Source organism: Empidonax traillii, unplaced genomic scaffold (assembly GCF_003031625.1).
Source record: "Empidonax traillii isolate 1590-97213 ecotype Southwest subspecies unplaced genomic scaffold, ASM303162v1 scaffold231:size1146757, whole genome shotgun sequence".
Taxonomy (NCBI): domain Eukaryota; kingdom Metazoa; phylum Chordata; class Aves; order Passeriformes; family Tyrannidae; genus Empidonax; species Empidonax traillii.
In genome coordinates, this window is record NW_020955424.1 from 962,783 (window position 1) to 979,147 (window position 16,365).

Sequence of the window (16,365 nt, forward strand, 5' to 3'; positions counted from 1 at the left end):
AGGATTGCACCTCACTATGCAGAAGTGTTGCTGTGGAGCAGCAAGTACTGTGCCTCAGCTACTCCGCAGCACACATTGCTGTGTGCTGGTGAGAGCAAAGCAAACCCAGGTAGCTATTCCATCGCTATGTCTGTCTCTCTTTTCTGCATTAGAAACTGAGGGATTTATATCCTGACAGATGCTATGGTGTACAGCTGCATGTAAGGATAGCCAGTGCACACCATCTCAGGCACCTGCTCCTCTTCTTAAGGACAAAATGTTAAGGAGATGTGTTACTTCAGTCTGGTGCAGGGTGCATCTCTCTGAAGAGGGGGTATTCCCTGTAGCAGGTTGCATTTCAATGCAGAGTAATGTAACAGAAAGAGACCACGAATGGATGGGACAGAAGGCTGCAGAAGGCCTAAATTGACATAAGAATATCAGGAACTGGCAAAATGCTTCCTGATCCACAGTCCTGGAATGAGGTACAGGCAGAAACAAAAAAAGTATTTTGGTGATACCTACTACCAGGAGCTTGAAAACAGGTCTGTGAGCCACAGAGCAGCAAAAACAAGCTATTTATGAGGAACTGGAGCAAAAAAAAAAAATAGATACAGTTCTTGAGGAAGGGGAACGTTATGTGTCCTGCTGTTAGCCACAGCCACATGCTGGCCAGCTGGATTTTAACTAACAACCCACCTCATTCCAATTGTACCACCTGTACTAAACAGATGTGCTCATGTGCATTTCCTGCAGCTCACTGATGGCAGTACTATGTCACGCTATTTTCTGAAGGGATGTTCAAGTGAACATTTCAGAAGCCATAATCTAGATGACCTAGAAGCATCTTTTTCCACATTTAAATTCCATTATTTAATGTAACTATATTTGTGCAGCTACAGACCTTTAGTGGAGATCTTAAAATAGAAAACAGAACTATTCACCAAGTGTGAGAACTTCTAAAGTACGATATGATAACAGATGTCATGTTTCCGATGGCACAGCTATGCCACTCTCACACTCGCCATAGGACATCCCATGATCCCACCACAAACACAAGAAAGTCACAAATGCTAAAAGCAGTGTGTGGATCCTCCATATACTGACAAAATATGAAGGGACAGATTTAAACTTCAGACTGAAGTAATACCAAACTGGGTACTTCAATGCCTTCAAGTTAGATCTCTGGCTAAGGAACAAGAAACAGCAAACCCCGTAAGGCTTTAACTCCCCATGCATCAGATGAAAAGGTCTTTACAGTGAGATTCCAAGAGCCCAGCACATTCAGGACAGCCAGCTCACACACCAAAGAGGGAACGATGCCAGAAATCTCTCCTCTCACAGATTCAACTGCTGATTTGCAGCCCTGTAAATGGATACCTTCAGGAATCAGATACGTGCTTGGACCTTTCTTCGTTCTCTCCTCACATGCACTCTTCAGGTATCAAATTCAGCATCATGTAATGTGTCAGTGGTTGCCACACGTGCAAAGGCTGTCTTTTTTCCACCTCATCTTCCCAGCCCTTTCCCATCCACAGAAATTCAGCCCCAATGCTTTTTCCCTTCCCCTCAACCCCTTTCCATCACAGGACTCTGCTGCTGCCTACCTAGAGCATACAAGCACCTATGGTCATTCCCATCACTTCCGCCAGAAGACCGGTCTGTGCAAGCTTTTCCTATCTATATTGTGCTATTTTGCTTCAACCACTTACTTGCAGGATGGCCACCAGTTGCTGGGTAGTATCAGGAGGAGCTCCTGCCTCAAACCACCACCAGCTTTTACAAAACAAATGAGCCTTCTGAGCTTCTGTTCCCATCACAGTCAATACAATTAAGAAAAAGAGAAAACTACAAACAAAAGCAAAAACCCACAAAACAAACAAACAAAAAAACCCCACCACACACATACACAAAAACCCCAAACCAAAAATGCCACCTACAACTGATTGACACCTGCTACTTTAAAAAAGAAGGATTAAGAATAATATATGTCTGGATTACAGAAGGACAGTTTTTATTGTGCAGTTGGATGACAGTAATCAAGAAAAGAATTTGTCTCCTTTTCTGGCTATATTAAGTTGTGACACTCACCAATGTACAACACAGGGATTCACATAGACCACAGAGCATGCAATTTCAAGTTTCTTCAACTGCTTTGGCTATGCAGAATTTGAGTAAAACAGTGTGGATATACTGAATATTCCTGGCCCTGAAGGGAGTCTCAGTGACCACAGAAAAACAACCGTCATTAACAGCTCACCTCACACCAAAATAGTTCCCAGAGGAAAAAAGCTACAGGGCGAGAAAAAAGTAACAATGTTAACTTCACTTGCTCATTGTAGTGATTTAAAGTACTTTTGACATCCTTTATGAAACTTGGGACATTGATGTTTGTGAGATTTCATAAGGAAAGTTCCTCTGTTCCTTCTTGGTCAGACATCACACCAGGACTCAAGCTGTCACCTTCCCCTCCAAAGAAACTCTATAAATAAATAAAGCATCCAAGCTTTGCACTTAGACCATAAAACACAAGGCTTGGAGCACAATTAAATGACAATTAATGAAGCAGCAGACATGAAAACACAGTAAACAAGATTTCATCAACTTCATCCTTTGTGGCTGCAAACTCCATAGCAGCAACCAAAAATGACTTCTTCCTTGAAGATGAGCTTAAATGGTTGGAAAGGGTTGCAGTTTTTTTACTGCTATGAAAGAAAAACCTGCGTCAACTAACTAATCCTTTTCCAAAGCCATTCCCACTCAGTCAGACAAAACACATGACAAGCTCTGAGAAACAAGCAGGGAAACTTTGGTCTTGGTGGAGTCAACAAAAATTAAAGTCAGTGCCAAAACAAGGCCAGCAATTAGCAAAGCATTTATCTGATGAATTTGTGAGCAGAACTTTTAAATGACAAAACAGAGTTTATTTCTTCTCAAAATTTCCTGATGCAAATATATTGGGGAAGGGTGGGGTGTTGCAAGATTAAGTTGTATTGCAAGAGAACTATTCCTTCATAAAGCACCTGCTGCCAGGAAAACTTACTGTCAAAAGGCAAAACATGACCTTTAATAGAATAGTCTAAAATACTCAGACCTTTATGATTTCTTTTAGTTTATTAAATTAAGACTTCTACTACATAAAGCTGATGCTTTTATGGAGACAAAGCTTTTGACACTGCTTAGCAAGGGATAAAAATAAGAGTCTGCCACTCATATTATGGATCGGTTTCCACCGGTTCCAAGGAGGACAGCAGGCAATGCTTCCCCTCACAACACACTGGTATTTGATGAAAAAATAGAAGAGAAAACTTACTTTAATAGGTTTGCATCCTGAGAGTTTTACATTACTTCTGCTTACCTGAAGCACAAAAACCTCTGTAATCCTCTCAGACCTGGAAAGCTCGAAAGCAAAAATAAACAAAGGAGCTGAGCTTTTTCTCCTTTGAGATTTGCCATCATGCAGTTACACCCACAATTCTGACTGATTAGACTTTTACAAGACTATAAGAGACCTCGAACAGGCAAAGGTGCAGAGGTGCCATAGAACACCCTAATGTGACATTAAAACCTCTAAAAGATCTAAAGATGCTTTATTATGGCCAAAGGAGTCTTGAACAGGAGTGAAGCAGGCTCAACTTCTACAGTCCTTGTGCAAAGAGCTGGCACTAACACCATTTCTTCAGAACTAAACACACGGGACCACTCAGATCATTATAAGTTACACCAGTGCAACACCTTCGAGTTGTCATAAAAGCTGGTTTCTTCGACAGAATGAGCTTAACACATACTCCCTAAAATTATTTCAAGGAGGAAAGAAACAAAAGCATTTTGTCAAAAAAATTATCATAGAGTATCAAATAGCTAAAAAAAGATTTGATAAAAGTAACCAGGATGCACTTAAATGTTTCAAAATCCACTAAACCAATGCTTTGTCACTGTCTTGCTTTTTCCAGTAGTTCCTGGATACATAAAAGTAAGTTTGCTTTTGAAACATACTTATCATTTGTACAAAAGTAAATACAATTGATGACGTGTGAGTCAAAGATTCAACTTACTTAACCAAACACAACTTACATATGTACAGGAATAATAATGCAGAAGTTTTTTTGTTAAACACTAGCTAAATAGTCATCACACCAATATCAGTATTCACCAGAAAAATACATGTTATATCAGGAATGCTTTATTTTTATGAATATTAAAAAATACAACTTGATTTTTCAGTGGATGATGCTTTTATATTTACACATATGCAAACCTCCACAAACGGACCAGCCAGAAAAAAAATAAAACCTCACATAAAAACACCAATGAAGGAAAAGGCTCCCTTCATCAGACTGAACAAGCCTAAACAAATCTTATTAAACAACAAAACCAAACCTAAAAGTCTGCCAAAATACGTTCAGGCCAACTGCAAATGATGTAAAGTCCATACCGTCTGTAGTCTAGTATAGGAGACAAATTTAATTTGACCTAGTTGATTCATAGGGTCCCGAGGAACTCACTAGAAATGCTGTTTTCTCCAATAACAAGGAAAAAATTGAAAAGTTAAGGCGAAAAGAAGAGGGGACAGCCAATGGGAGACTACAAAGGCATCAAAGACATGGCTGGGAGAGATAAGTAGGAACTACAAATCACATTCAAGTTATCATCTGCAATTTAGGCTTTTTTCTTTTTTTTTTTTCCTTTTTTAATTTACTTCAGAGGTTTTTTTCCAACTCAGCCCATTCATACCTCTAAAATGGACTGTTTGAAATGTGGAAGTCAAGCACACAGAAGTGAATGCACAAAAAAAAATTTGTTTCAATAATCTTAAAAAGAGAATAAAATAGCATCTTCAAAAGTTATTAGACTTCAGTAATCTCAATTAACGCACATCCCTGTTTGCTGTTACATATAGAGGCTTCTGAAAATCTAAAACAAGTACATAGAAGATGCTAAACAAAGCATCTAAGACAGCACTTAAGCCAGATTAATCCACGTAATGGGAGTCACGGGGCTCTGACTGATACTGAGCTGATTCGCAGGAGTGTAAGCTTTCTAATAACTTATGTCCCACCTCTTGAAGTTTTATGGCTTTTATAAAGGAACAAAAATGAAAACACCACACATCAAATCTAGCAAAGAACCATGTGTATTCAGTTTTAAGCAACAGGGGAAAGACATAATACTGAGTACTGAAACAAAGTCATTTTTAATCTCTTTCTCTTCCATAGAGATCAGGGCAGAGTCTTGATATTCTATAGTACATGTACCACAGCTATTCTGTCTCTGTATAAGTGTATACAACCAAATAAAACAAGTCAGATCTCCATTAAAACTGCAGAAACATACATGGATGTAACCTGCCAGTCACTGGCAAAATCTCATTCAATTGCCACTGTAAGTAAACTCTTTGTAGCCAAGGTGTATGAATAAGCATCTGTATCAAAATATGCTTATAACTAACTTCAACAAAGTTAGGCATCTGAAAAATACCTGAAAAAATAGAAGCTTTTACAATTTCCACAACTGTCACAGAACATCACTGGAAATTACAGTGCATTGTAAAAAGTATAAAAACAACAAACCCAAAATGAAACCACCTAAATTGATGGATATCAGTTGCAAAGAATACACAAAATCATCTTGCATCATTTCTACTTATAAAAAAATATGGAATTATTTTATCCCACAGGTTTTTTTCATATTTTTTCCTTTCTTTTTTGGCCCAGAAAGGTAAAAAAGCACTAACCAAAGAAAGTGAAGAAAATTGGTAGCTGTAACCCAGGCAGAGTATTTTGAAAAAATAATTTCCATAAAAGAATCAATACCATTAAGCAGGAGTGAATTTTATTTCCTATATATGCCAAAGTCATTCCAATATTGTTTTTCCATAAACAAGCACCTTGTGTTAAGATCAACTTTTTGGTTCCTCCCTCACTCTTAGCACATTCTGTTGCAAAGCTGCAAGTTCAAATTTGTCAGACAAAATGCTTCACTTACTTCTTAAGATTGCTCATTTCATGCTACGCTGGAAATGATTATGTTGTTAGCAGAAGGAAGACTGCAACTTCATTATCAGGTTTAAGTATTTGCCTTTCAGCTGCCTAAAGGACAGGCAATTTGATTTTTGTTAAAGAACACAACTGCTCTCTAATTAGGCCAAAGCTGAAGAGTTTCTAGAACTCCCCCAAATAAGGTTAATGCTATCAAAGCATAGCAGCAACACTGACAACCAGTATCCTTTCCCTTTTCAGAGAAATGGTGACTCCTACCAAAAAAAAAAAAAAAAAAAAAAAAAAAAAAAAAAAAAAAAAAAAAAAAAAAAAAAAAAAAAAAAAAAAAAAAAAAAAAAAAAAAAAAAAAAAAAAAAAAAAAAAAAAAAAAAAAAAAAAAAAAAAAAAGCTATTCCTGTGCTTGAAATGAGCATTTCTTCTCTCTCCTGTCAAATAACATCTAACAAGATTTACATTGCACTGCTGAGTAATCACCATATCAGTCACTACTTTCCTGCTGGGAAAAAGTCTATTTGTATGAAAGCAGGAAGAGAAGTACCAGTTTATTACTCCTCTTCCCATGCAAGTACTAGTAAAAGTGATAGAGGTATTATGCTACCTCTCCTTCTGCTTAGGCTCCTCCTCAGCAGATAGTTGCTGAGCCACAGTTTTCCTGTGCGTCTCTAACTCGCTCAAATACCGAGGATTTTAGCTCCATAGGGTCTTTGGTTTGGGTTTTTTTTTCATTAAAGCCAAAACCTGGGTGGGACATGGCACTATTTCCAATGATGGGTCCTCTACAGCCAGTTTGATATCAAAGCCTACAGATTGACACTGAAAGATTACTAAATAAATACAAGCAGTTAAAAGCAAAACAATAAAGAGAATTAACACAAGTAATCCCAATAGGGCTGTTTTTTTTCCTCCCTTGGAAGGATACAGATTTCTCCTGTACATTTTCATATCCTGCAGTTCAAGATGTCCAGGTTTTGTACACGTCAGCAGATAGAAAATGCTGCCATTTTATACTGCTATACTTGATACATTGGGGAAGATTTAAATATTTGCACACTAAAAGTAATAATTTTCTCAATATCACCCTGGTCTTCAGAGAAAGCATTATTTAAAAATTGTCTGGTCTGTTAAGCCAATACCTATATTTTTTTAAGTAGAATGAATGAAAGCTCATATCTTAGAAATAGTTTTCAAGCACTTGTGAACACTCACGTTACTGTATCAGCCTACCAACCAAACTGCAGCGATCTAACAACCAAAATATCACCGGCAAAACCCACTTCGGTCTAACATTTGCAGCAAATACATAATTTATTTGCATATTTAAAGAATTTCAGTCATCCAGTATTATGCGATAAACTATACAGCAAAATTAAAAGCTAGTTAGCACACAGGCAGAACTTCTCCTATGCAGAAGTTTTCCTCTCACTCTTCTGTCAACAACCCAACAACACACTCCAGATCAAGAACTGCCCGAAAATTTAAAACCCATCTTGGAAAACACTTCATAACACAGCTGCACAGAACTATTTCCCATAAATGTTCCTAGTCAGTTGTTTCACTTTGCAGAGCTTCGTACTTGGGGTACCACCCATCCCTTTGGAGGATCCCAGGCATTCTCACCCTCTACTCACCCGCTGCACACCGCTAACCCTCAGAAGCTGTTGGACTTGCTGTGCATCAAACCACTTGTGCAGGCATGAAACTGCTCTCTAGGACATGAGCAAGAGCCTGAAAGGCTTTGCCGGTGAAAGGCTACCACACAGTCAGGAGCTTTAAAAAGATAAGACAGACCCTCAGAAAATTCAAGCAAGAATTTTTTAGAGTGAGATGAGAAGAAGGTTTAGAGTGAGGTTGAGAAGAAAGAGGGCTTGGGGAAGCCCTAGACAGTAGATTAGCAAAATACTATACAATTCCCTCAAGACTGTGTGACAAGCATATTCAGTTTAGCAACCAGTCAGGCATGTGTATAAACCTGTTTTTTAACATCTCCCTAACAGCTCTAATTAAAACACAAGGAGGTATTAACAACACGGTATGTTATGTTCCGCATTCAATTCAATAAGCAAGAAACACAGCTCCATAATCTAATGCTGTAACAGGTGTACTTTAAAGAAAGAAAGCACTCCAAAGTTTTCAAAGTTTTACAAGCTAAGGCAAGCATCCCAGCATTTAATCCCAGAGAAAGTTATAACAAATAGAATCAGCAGTCATGAGATTATCCTCCCACCTTCTCCTACTCCTCTGAAGAGGGCAACTTAGCAAGTGCCAGTGGAGCCTCCACAGTCATGCTCACAGCTCAGGGCCTCTTCCACTTCTTTACATCCAAGTAGAACTCGCATTATAGCTCTACAAATGCAGGAGCTTTTGTTAGGTCCAAGATCACACATCCCAAACTGCTCTAATCCCCAAATTCTTGGTCGACTACACACTGAAATAAAATATTAAATGCTGAAAAAGTTCAGATGCCATCTAGAAAGAGCAACTTGGAAGCAAATAAATACGAAAGTGTGAACAGCCCGGGAAAACAGGGAAGTGCTTGGTAATTACATCAGCATCTTTACACAGAAGGCAACACCTGGCCTGTCACACCGCACTTCTAAAACTTCTTTGCCAGATACCTTCTTGTAGCCAAAATGAGTCAAAGTATCAATGAAAAATACTATCTATAGACACACTTCTTAGGGGTTCTGAACATCAGATGTGCAGTTGTAGCTAGAAGACACTATTAAGGAAAGTAATTTTAAAGTGACAGGTGTAATTGATTATTCACCATGAATAAATATAAAAGAAATCAATTATCACACATTTTAATAGCAGTGATTAATTAAAATCAGCTGTGTGCTAAAATGCAAGATTTCATATAGTTACCTCACTTTCCAGAGGCGCCATCAAGCCCTATAGGTCTCTGGCATCTCCCACTCCCACTGACCCAGGCTCTGCCAGCACAAAACCTGCCAGGGCCCTGACATAACATTTTGTTCATCAGCTCTTCAAGATGCAAATAGCATCTGTTGGCTTCCATTATATAAATATCCCCGATAAGAGCTATTATTAACTTCTGAGTTTCCATTTTAAGTAAAGTATGTAAAAATTGCATTTATGTCTCCAATTACACAAAGCCTCAAGTGCTATAGGCACCTCAAGTCTTCAGAAAAGAGAAATACCATGATTTCAGAGGAAGGGTTCCCCTCTCCATAGAATTTGAAAGCCCCCACGTCCACTTAGCTGTAGCTCCCACAAAAATCGTGGGAGTAGGGAGAGATTAGGCAGCACATGTAAATAGTAAGTCTTGGCTTAGTCTATTTCTGTCCATAATGCAAGAAGTCACCAATCAAAAGGCAACACCACCACTGATCTAGACAAAACAGCAAGTTTTTGGTTATAAAATGCATTGAGAGAATGATACCCATACTTAACCAAACATTAACTTTTAAATTTCAGTTGAGTAAAACATTCTTTGCTATTCAATTGCCTGGTATTTTCTGAAAAGTGGGTATAATACTACACTACCAAACCTATTTGGGTAATAGCATCTCAAACCACATACCACCTTCTAAAGGTGACTTCTAAGGACTGAAGGAGAAAGACAAACTACAGAAACAGATGTTAACATGACATTTTCATCCACAGATCATAAAAGGTGTAGTACAGAAATGGGTACATATTCTCCAGATACATCCCATGTCTTGCCAAGCTAATCAAAGATGTCCAGACACCATGCCGCACTCCTCATCCACTGGGCCATGATGGTCAGAGATTAATTTCAAAGATTGATATAAGCTACCTAACAGACCCCAGGGTATCAATTTCAAGCTCAAGGCAGCCTGTACAGGGTTTAACTTCACTTCTCATCAACAGGTCTAACAAATCCAGTCATTTTCCCCAAGGCCTTGGACATTTGCCGTCATACCAGCCGAGTTCAGGTCACCACTCAAGACACCTCCAGGCCACCTGCACCAAGCTCTTTGGGAAAATGCTCTACAGCACTCAGCACACAGTACCTGCTACAGTGACCACACACGTGTGCCTGCCCATGTATACATATATAAAGATGGACACATTAAAATATTCAATTGGAGCTAAGAAGCCTTTGTAAACTCTTCTTCGTAAGTGAATCACCCAGTTCTATGAAAACTATGTGTATTTTGAAAATCAAAACAAAAAGCCCACAACAACCTCAGGTATTCCAATAAAACCCAAACATGAACTTCCTGATTTTCTGCTGCTGAGAGGAAGTCCACAGAATGGCGCAGAAGGAAAAAGCTGGGTTTATTCTAACATTACACTGAGATCCTCTGTCCCAGACTTTTACATTCACAGTGGATTTTCATGGTTTTAACAAGACCCCAAATGAACGTGCATCCTTACCAATAAATGCCACTGCCTATGTTCCCACATCAGCTCTCTAGCAAACCTCTGCGGGTATCTGCTACATGTACATAAGCAAATAAAACATAAAAAAGACCTACAGTCTGACCCAACTCAGAGGAATTTTTCCTGCTGGCGGAGGGAGGGAGGCCTGTTCTGTAACAGGAACTTAAAAAGAGGAAACATCAAACGAAGGACAGGTAATAGAAACAGTTCTCATTATTTTGATTACATTTACTGCATCTAAAGTCCAAGTTTTGTAAAGAAAGCTTTCTTCTCCTCCTCTTTGCAATAAAAACAGGGCATGTCACGTCTAGTCTGGAAAGAGGTCAGAAGTTCAGTTAAAAAAAAACCAAAAACACAAACTCTGGATACTAAAAGTACTAACTTGACTTTAATTTGAAAAGGAACTTTCTCAACTAAAGCAACTTCAAATTGCATTTTCTTCCTTTGGTAAAGTGCGGGTGAAGGCTCTTCTGATGTCTCCTTAAGGAACTCTCTAGCAAGCTTAAAAGCTATGCAAATGTGCCTTCCTTCATCCACCTTACCCTTTCCTCTCTTAGTCCATCTAGCTCTTGCGCTTTCAGGTTAGCTCTCTAACCATCACTTAGATACAGTCTTGCTGTGTAGAGATGAGCAGGTGTCTTCGAGATGCTCTACAGGAACAGCCCACAACAAGCACCAACCTGACGTAAAAAGTTGGCTTCTGATAAACATTTTGCAATCATCATGACAAAATATAGTTTTCCTAATCTTTCAGTTTTAGTGCAAAGGCTCTTTTACATTAACAGAGAGGCACAAAACCTTTCAAGTATCTAGTATCTAGGTTTTCTAATCACAACTGGATGTTGTCTCCAGCATCCCATTCCTCCTGAACATGAAAAAAAATAGGGCTTTAAAGTACAGTGCTAATTTAGTGATATTTTAATTAAACAACAGTCACTCATTATAACAATTTGCAAACAATAGCTGAACTCCTCAAACAACTACAAATGCTTTTCATAAAATAACTGTCTAAAAAAAAAGAAAAAGGAAAAAAGCGGCGATTATTTACCTGCTAAGATGTATTTTAAGGTGCCCTGTACTCAGCTCTCGCTTTAATCATTCACACTGTTATTTGCAAGTGTTACTTATGCTACATCCCCGGCCGCTGTACGTCCGTAGGACGAAACCATGCCTTTGCAGAAAGATGTGCAGCATTAAAGCAAACACCATGCGATGGAGGAAGGTTTGATTTGGAGAACTGAAGTCGGGACCTTCCCGTTCCTCTCCCTACAGGCACAGGGGGCACTGGGGCGCCATCCGCCCCCGCTGCCCAGGATAAAACTTACCTTGGCGGCGCGGCGGGCCGGGCCGGGCAGGCGGGAGGGCTGCGCTAGAGCTTCATTGTCAAACTCAGTTCTAGCAAGTTCCTCGACACACCGGCGGAGCGGTGCTCGGCGGCGGACAAGCGCCCGGCTGTCTGTCTGTCTGTCTGTCTGCCCGCCCGCCACGCCCAGCCGCGCTCCGCAGGGCCCCGCCGGCTCGGGCACCGCCGGGTCGCCGCCTCTCCGGGCTGCGGCGAACAAAAGGGCGCTTAGCCGGGGGCCGCCCTGCTCCTGCCGCCCGCCGCGGGCGCAGCGCCCGCCCGGCTCCGGAGCCGCCGCAACTTTTCCCTCCGGACGCGGCCGGGGCCGCAGCGCCCACGCCGGACGGGCTGCCCGCCGCGCCGCCCGGGGGATGCTGCCCGCCTGCCCGCCCGCCGCCGTGCTCCGCCGGCGCTCCACGTACCCGCAGCACCCGCCGCCTCCCCGCGCTCGTCGCCGCCGCTTCCTCCTCCCTCCTGCCCGGCCTTGGCGCCAAACGCCACCGCCGCAGGCCCGGCGCCTCCCCCGCGCACAGGCCCGGCGCGGCGGCCCCGGCGCCCGCCCCCCGCCCCGCCTCCATGCGGGCGGCCCGGGCCGCACTCACCTCCCGCCGCCGGCCCGGCCCGGCGCGCCGCCGCCTCCTCCTCCTCCTCGCCCTACCCCTGCCGCGCTCGCCGGCGTGGGCGGCCGCGGCCGTCAGGGCTGGCGCTCCCGCCGCGGCAGTGGCGGCGGCTGCTGCGGGTGCTGCTGGTGCCGTCCCCCGCCGCCGCGCATCGCCCCCGCCCGCCCGCCCGGGCCCGTGGCCGGCGGCGCCTCCCGCCCTGCGTGCCGGGTGCTCGGCGCGCCCGCAGCCCGGCCCGCTCCTCCTCCCGCGGCGGCGGCCGCACAAGAGCCCTATTGTATTATTGACACTGCTGGGCTCCAGGCCCCGCCTCTTCCCCTTCCCTCCCTGCCCGCGCCGGGCCTTCCTGCCAGCTGCGCCGGCAGAGACGCCCCCTGCCCGGGGAGCGAGCGGGAAGCGGCCGGAGGGGAGGGAAGAACGGCAACAGAGCTGGTGGAGGGTCTGGAACACAAGTCCTGTGAGGAGCGGCTGAGGGAGTTGGGGTTGTTTAGCCTGCAGAAGAAGAGGCTCAGGGGTGACCTTATCGCTCTCTACAAGTGCCTGACAGGAGGTTATAGCCAGGTGGGGTTTGGTCTCTTCTACCGGGCAGCCCGTGACGGGACGAGAGGACACAATCTTAAGCTACACCAGGGGAGTTTAGGTTGGGCATCAGGAAGAATTTCTCCACAGAAAGGAGGATTAGATATTAGAATGGGATGCCCAAGGAGGTGGTGGAGTAACCGGCCCTGGGGATGTTTAAGGACAGACTGGACATTCCACGTAGTGCCATGGTCTAGTTACGTGGTGGTGTTTGATTATAGGTTGGAGTCAATGACCTCAGACGTCTTTTTCAACTTAATTGATTCTGTGATTCTGTGAAGATGCCCCAGGGGAAGGCCCCAATCCCAGCCTTTCCAGTGGACATCAGGGCTGAGGAGAGCGAACCGCGCCTAGAACTGGGTGAGAGGCTGGAGCTGGCTCCTGCTGCTCCTGGGTATTACTTCTCTCTTCGAGCTGCCCAGCACAGATGATGGGCCAAGGGGCAATGCCCCTGGTCTGCACCCTTGAAACCACCAGCTAGCAAGACCCAGCTTTGAGCTGGGCAGCTGGCAGCAGGGGCAGAGATGGTTGGGCACCTCACCACATCCCTTCTGCCTTCCAGCAGCTTCCAAGGGCACAGCACACCCACCTCTGCCTAGTCCAGTGTTAAAGTGAGAACATTTTGTGTAAGTGGCACAACGTGTAAAATGATGAGCATAAAGTTTAAGGCAGCTTTTAGCCAACCATCAATGTTAATCATTTGGCCTATGACAAAGTTTCTCATTAAAACAGTATTTGATAGAAAGCACAGTAGGCAGCATCAGAATAAAGGAAAAATTCAGCAAACCTCCTTTATTACGCCCCCCACCCACATTCATTTCCCATACTGCCATTACCAAGTATCAGTTGTGTCAAACACACTGGAAACCCCTTTTGCTTCCCTTCCCAGAAAAACTGCTGCACAGAGATTTAGCTGCAGATCACTCTTCAGCCACTGCAGCCCCATTTCTCCAAGCACACAGTTACTGGGGCATGGAAGGGATATGGAAACTCGGCAGAGAAAAAATGGAACCTGGGGACTCAAACGTGGGGTACAGGCCTTCTCTTTAGGCGAGGCACGGAGAAGAAACAGCAAGATTATAGTAAGGAGTACCAAGGAAAAAGATTGAAGAGATGAGCAGCAAGCATGGCAAGGATAGTTTCGCATGCCTGAGCTGCACTTCCATAGTGTTTCCAGACAGCAGCCATCAGATGAGGAGAAATAGATCATAAGAAAGGAGGCCAAATGTGCCATCTAGCTCAACCTCCTACCTGCTCTACCAAGTCACAGGCCCTCTGCATTGACTTCCTCCTGGCCCAAGTGGGAATTCACAGTAAGATGCTTCCCCCAAGTACTCTACAAACCTCCAACAACTTAATCAGATTTTCCGAACAGGAAGTGATGCATCTGCTTAGTAACCGTCAACAGATCACTTCTCCAAGTACTTGTCCAAATCAGATTTCACTGAATCCATGTCAGCTTCTGCCTGTAAATCACTGCTGGCAAGGACTTCCATACATCTACTGCCTGCTGCAAAAAGAAGAGTCTTTTTTCTTTTGAATAACTGGTTAATATTCCTGAGTGTAATATGAAATGTAGCTTTCTACAAATGCAATTAGACCACAACCGAACAGCAATGCTGACATGTATGACTTCCTTCACACACCAGCAATCACCTCATTTGCCTTCTATTCATTAATATTTACCTGCCAGGAAAGCACTCTGAGCAGCATCAGAAAACCACAATATCGAGTAAAATACCAAGAATGCTCCCCCTACCACTGCCACTTGTGGAATCCTCTACATCAAACTGGATGGACCAGGCAGCAGGGCAGGCAGCACTGATTTTTAGACAACAGATTTGAAGTCCCAAATGAAGGGAATTCAGGGTGATAAAACCAAGTTCATGCACTAAAGATCTGTTATTTACTCATAAAAGAAATAATGTCCAATTGATTTAAACTAAGCAAAAACCATTTTCAAATACCAATACATTTGATACATTCAGATTTTAAAACAGTTGCTATTTTTTGTGTGTCCATGAAACATATGGTTTTTAAAGTCTCCATGATTCAGAAGCACAATAAAGAATGTATATTCCCATCAGTGAAGGAAACATTCCTATGAGAAGTTTCCTGCCAGATTACTTTATATATGAATGACCTCATCAGGAGCAGACACAGCCCAACTCAGGAAAGGTGTTTAGCAGCTATCTTCATTTCCCACGCCTGGGATCACACACACCTCCCTGCACTGGCTGACACACGTCAGGAGAAGATGACACTCAAACCTCTAATTCTATAGTAAATCCACAGCTGTACATGGTGGGCTCATAGCCAAAAGATAAGTGACATAGGAAAGCCCATGGCAGGAAGTCTGTGAGGCTAAAAATTTTAATAAATGCTTTACTTTTACTGTGCATTTCTATAGGTTCACCAAGCAAGATGAATAAATAGGAAGCAGATTGTACACTTTTGTTCTTTTTAAAGACATGTGCAACACAGTTTCCACATTTGCTCCCAAAAGGATAAACTACAGATGCTCTTATGCACCTGGAGAATATAAGGAATTTACAAAGCCAGATGTTAACATGTTGATAAAATATAGCATAAACAGTAAGTCTTCCTGGAAACTAGAAGAGGTATGATCAGGGTAAAATAATATATACGCATACACCATGCCCAAGCTGAACCAAGTCCTTATTCAGCTGCACAAAAGCTGCCCGTGGTATGTTGGGATATTAAGAAAGTTACACTGAAGTAGCATTTAACATTTTGAAGTAGGGTCATGCAGAGTTTAACATGGATCTGAGCCACAAAAGAAGCATCTCTAATTGAAATATCTGGAAGTATTTCAGTGGATTTCAACAAAAACAACAAAAGTATTTTTTTCTTCTACTTCCTCTATCAATGATCAGATGATTGAAAAGCAAAGGAAAACAAATACGCCATAGTACCAGAGAGGAGTACTAGGGGGAAGTAAGCACTGCAAAGGCCTGGGAGGTTAATTCACATGCCTTACCTTCAAGCCTTTGTGGCATTCCCAGCCTGCATGTAGAAGCCTCCATGGCCAGCAATTCTAATTGACTCTGATAAAATACACAGAGACCAAACCCTGGCATACCACCTTTCTTTGAAATGTGTAGCTGCTGCATAAAACTTCAACAGCAGAGCAGACACCACTGAGGAAACCTTGATACAGCGTCCTTGAAACCAGAGCAAGCATTGGCAGCTACTGGCAAGAGACAGGAAACCTTAACTCTCCCTTATTTTCCTTTTGCAGTGAGCAAAGTTATTGAAGTGTTACCATAAAGCACAAACACGCACCTGCAAACAAGAGTGCTAATCATCACCGCTGAGAAACTTTCATTCTTCTGCAGAAAAAAAATGCAAAGCAGAATCTCAAATAATGACTAAAAACGTTACTCACTATTAGAAATAGAAGCAAAGAGCACTCAGAGCTTCAAAAGATTTTCTATAACACTGAATCCAGTCC

The 16,365-nt window shown here is 42.6% G+C and overlaps 1 protein-coding gene across 3 annotated transcripts in view; it reads right to left on the reverse strand.

The window, feature by feature from the left end:
* The window catches only part of LOC114059548 (regucalcin), an 85,908-nt gene extending 73,442 nt beyond the window's left edge, over window positions 1-12,466 (reverse strand). For 2 of the 3 annotated variants that reach the window (XM_027888116.1, XM_027888117.1), the window contains exon 1: window positions 12,294-12,466. The gene's annotated coding sequence lies outside the window, so the exon portion shown is untranslated. The remainder of the gene's footprint in view (window positions 1-12,293) is intronic. The other variant, XM_027888115.1, reaches the window with a different exon arrangement.
* Window positions 12,467-16,365: the final 3,899 nt, after the last annotated feature.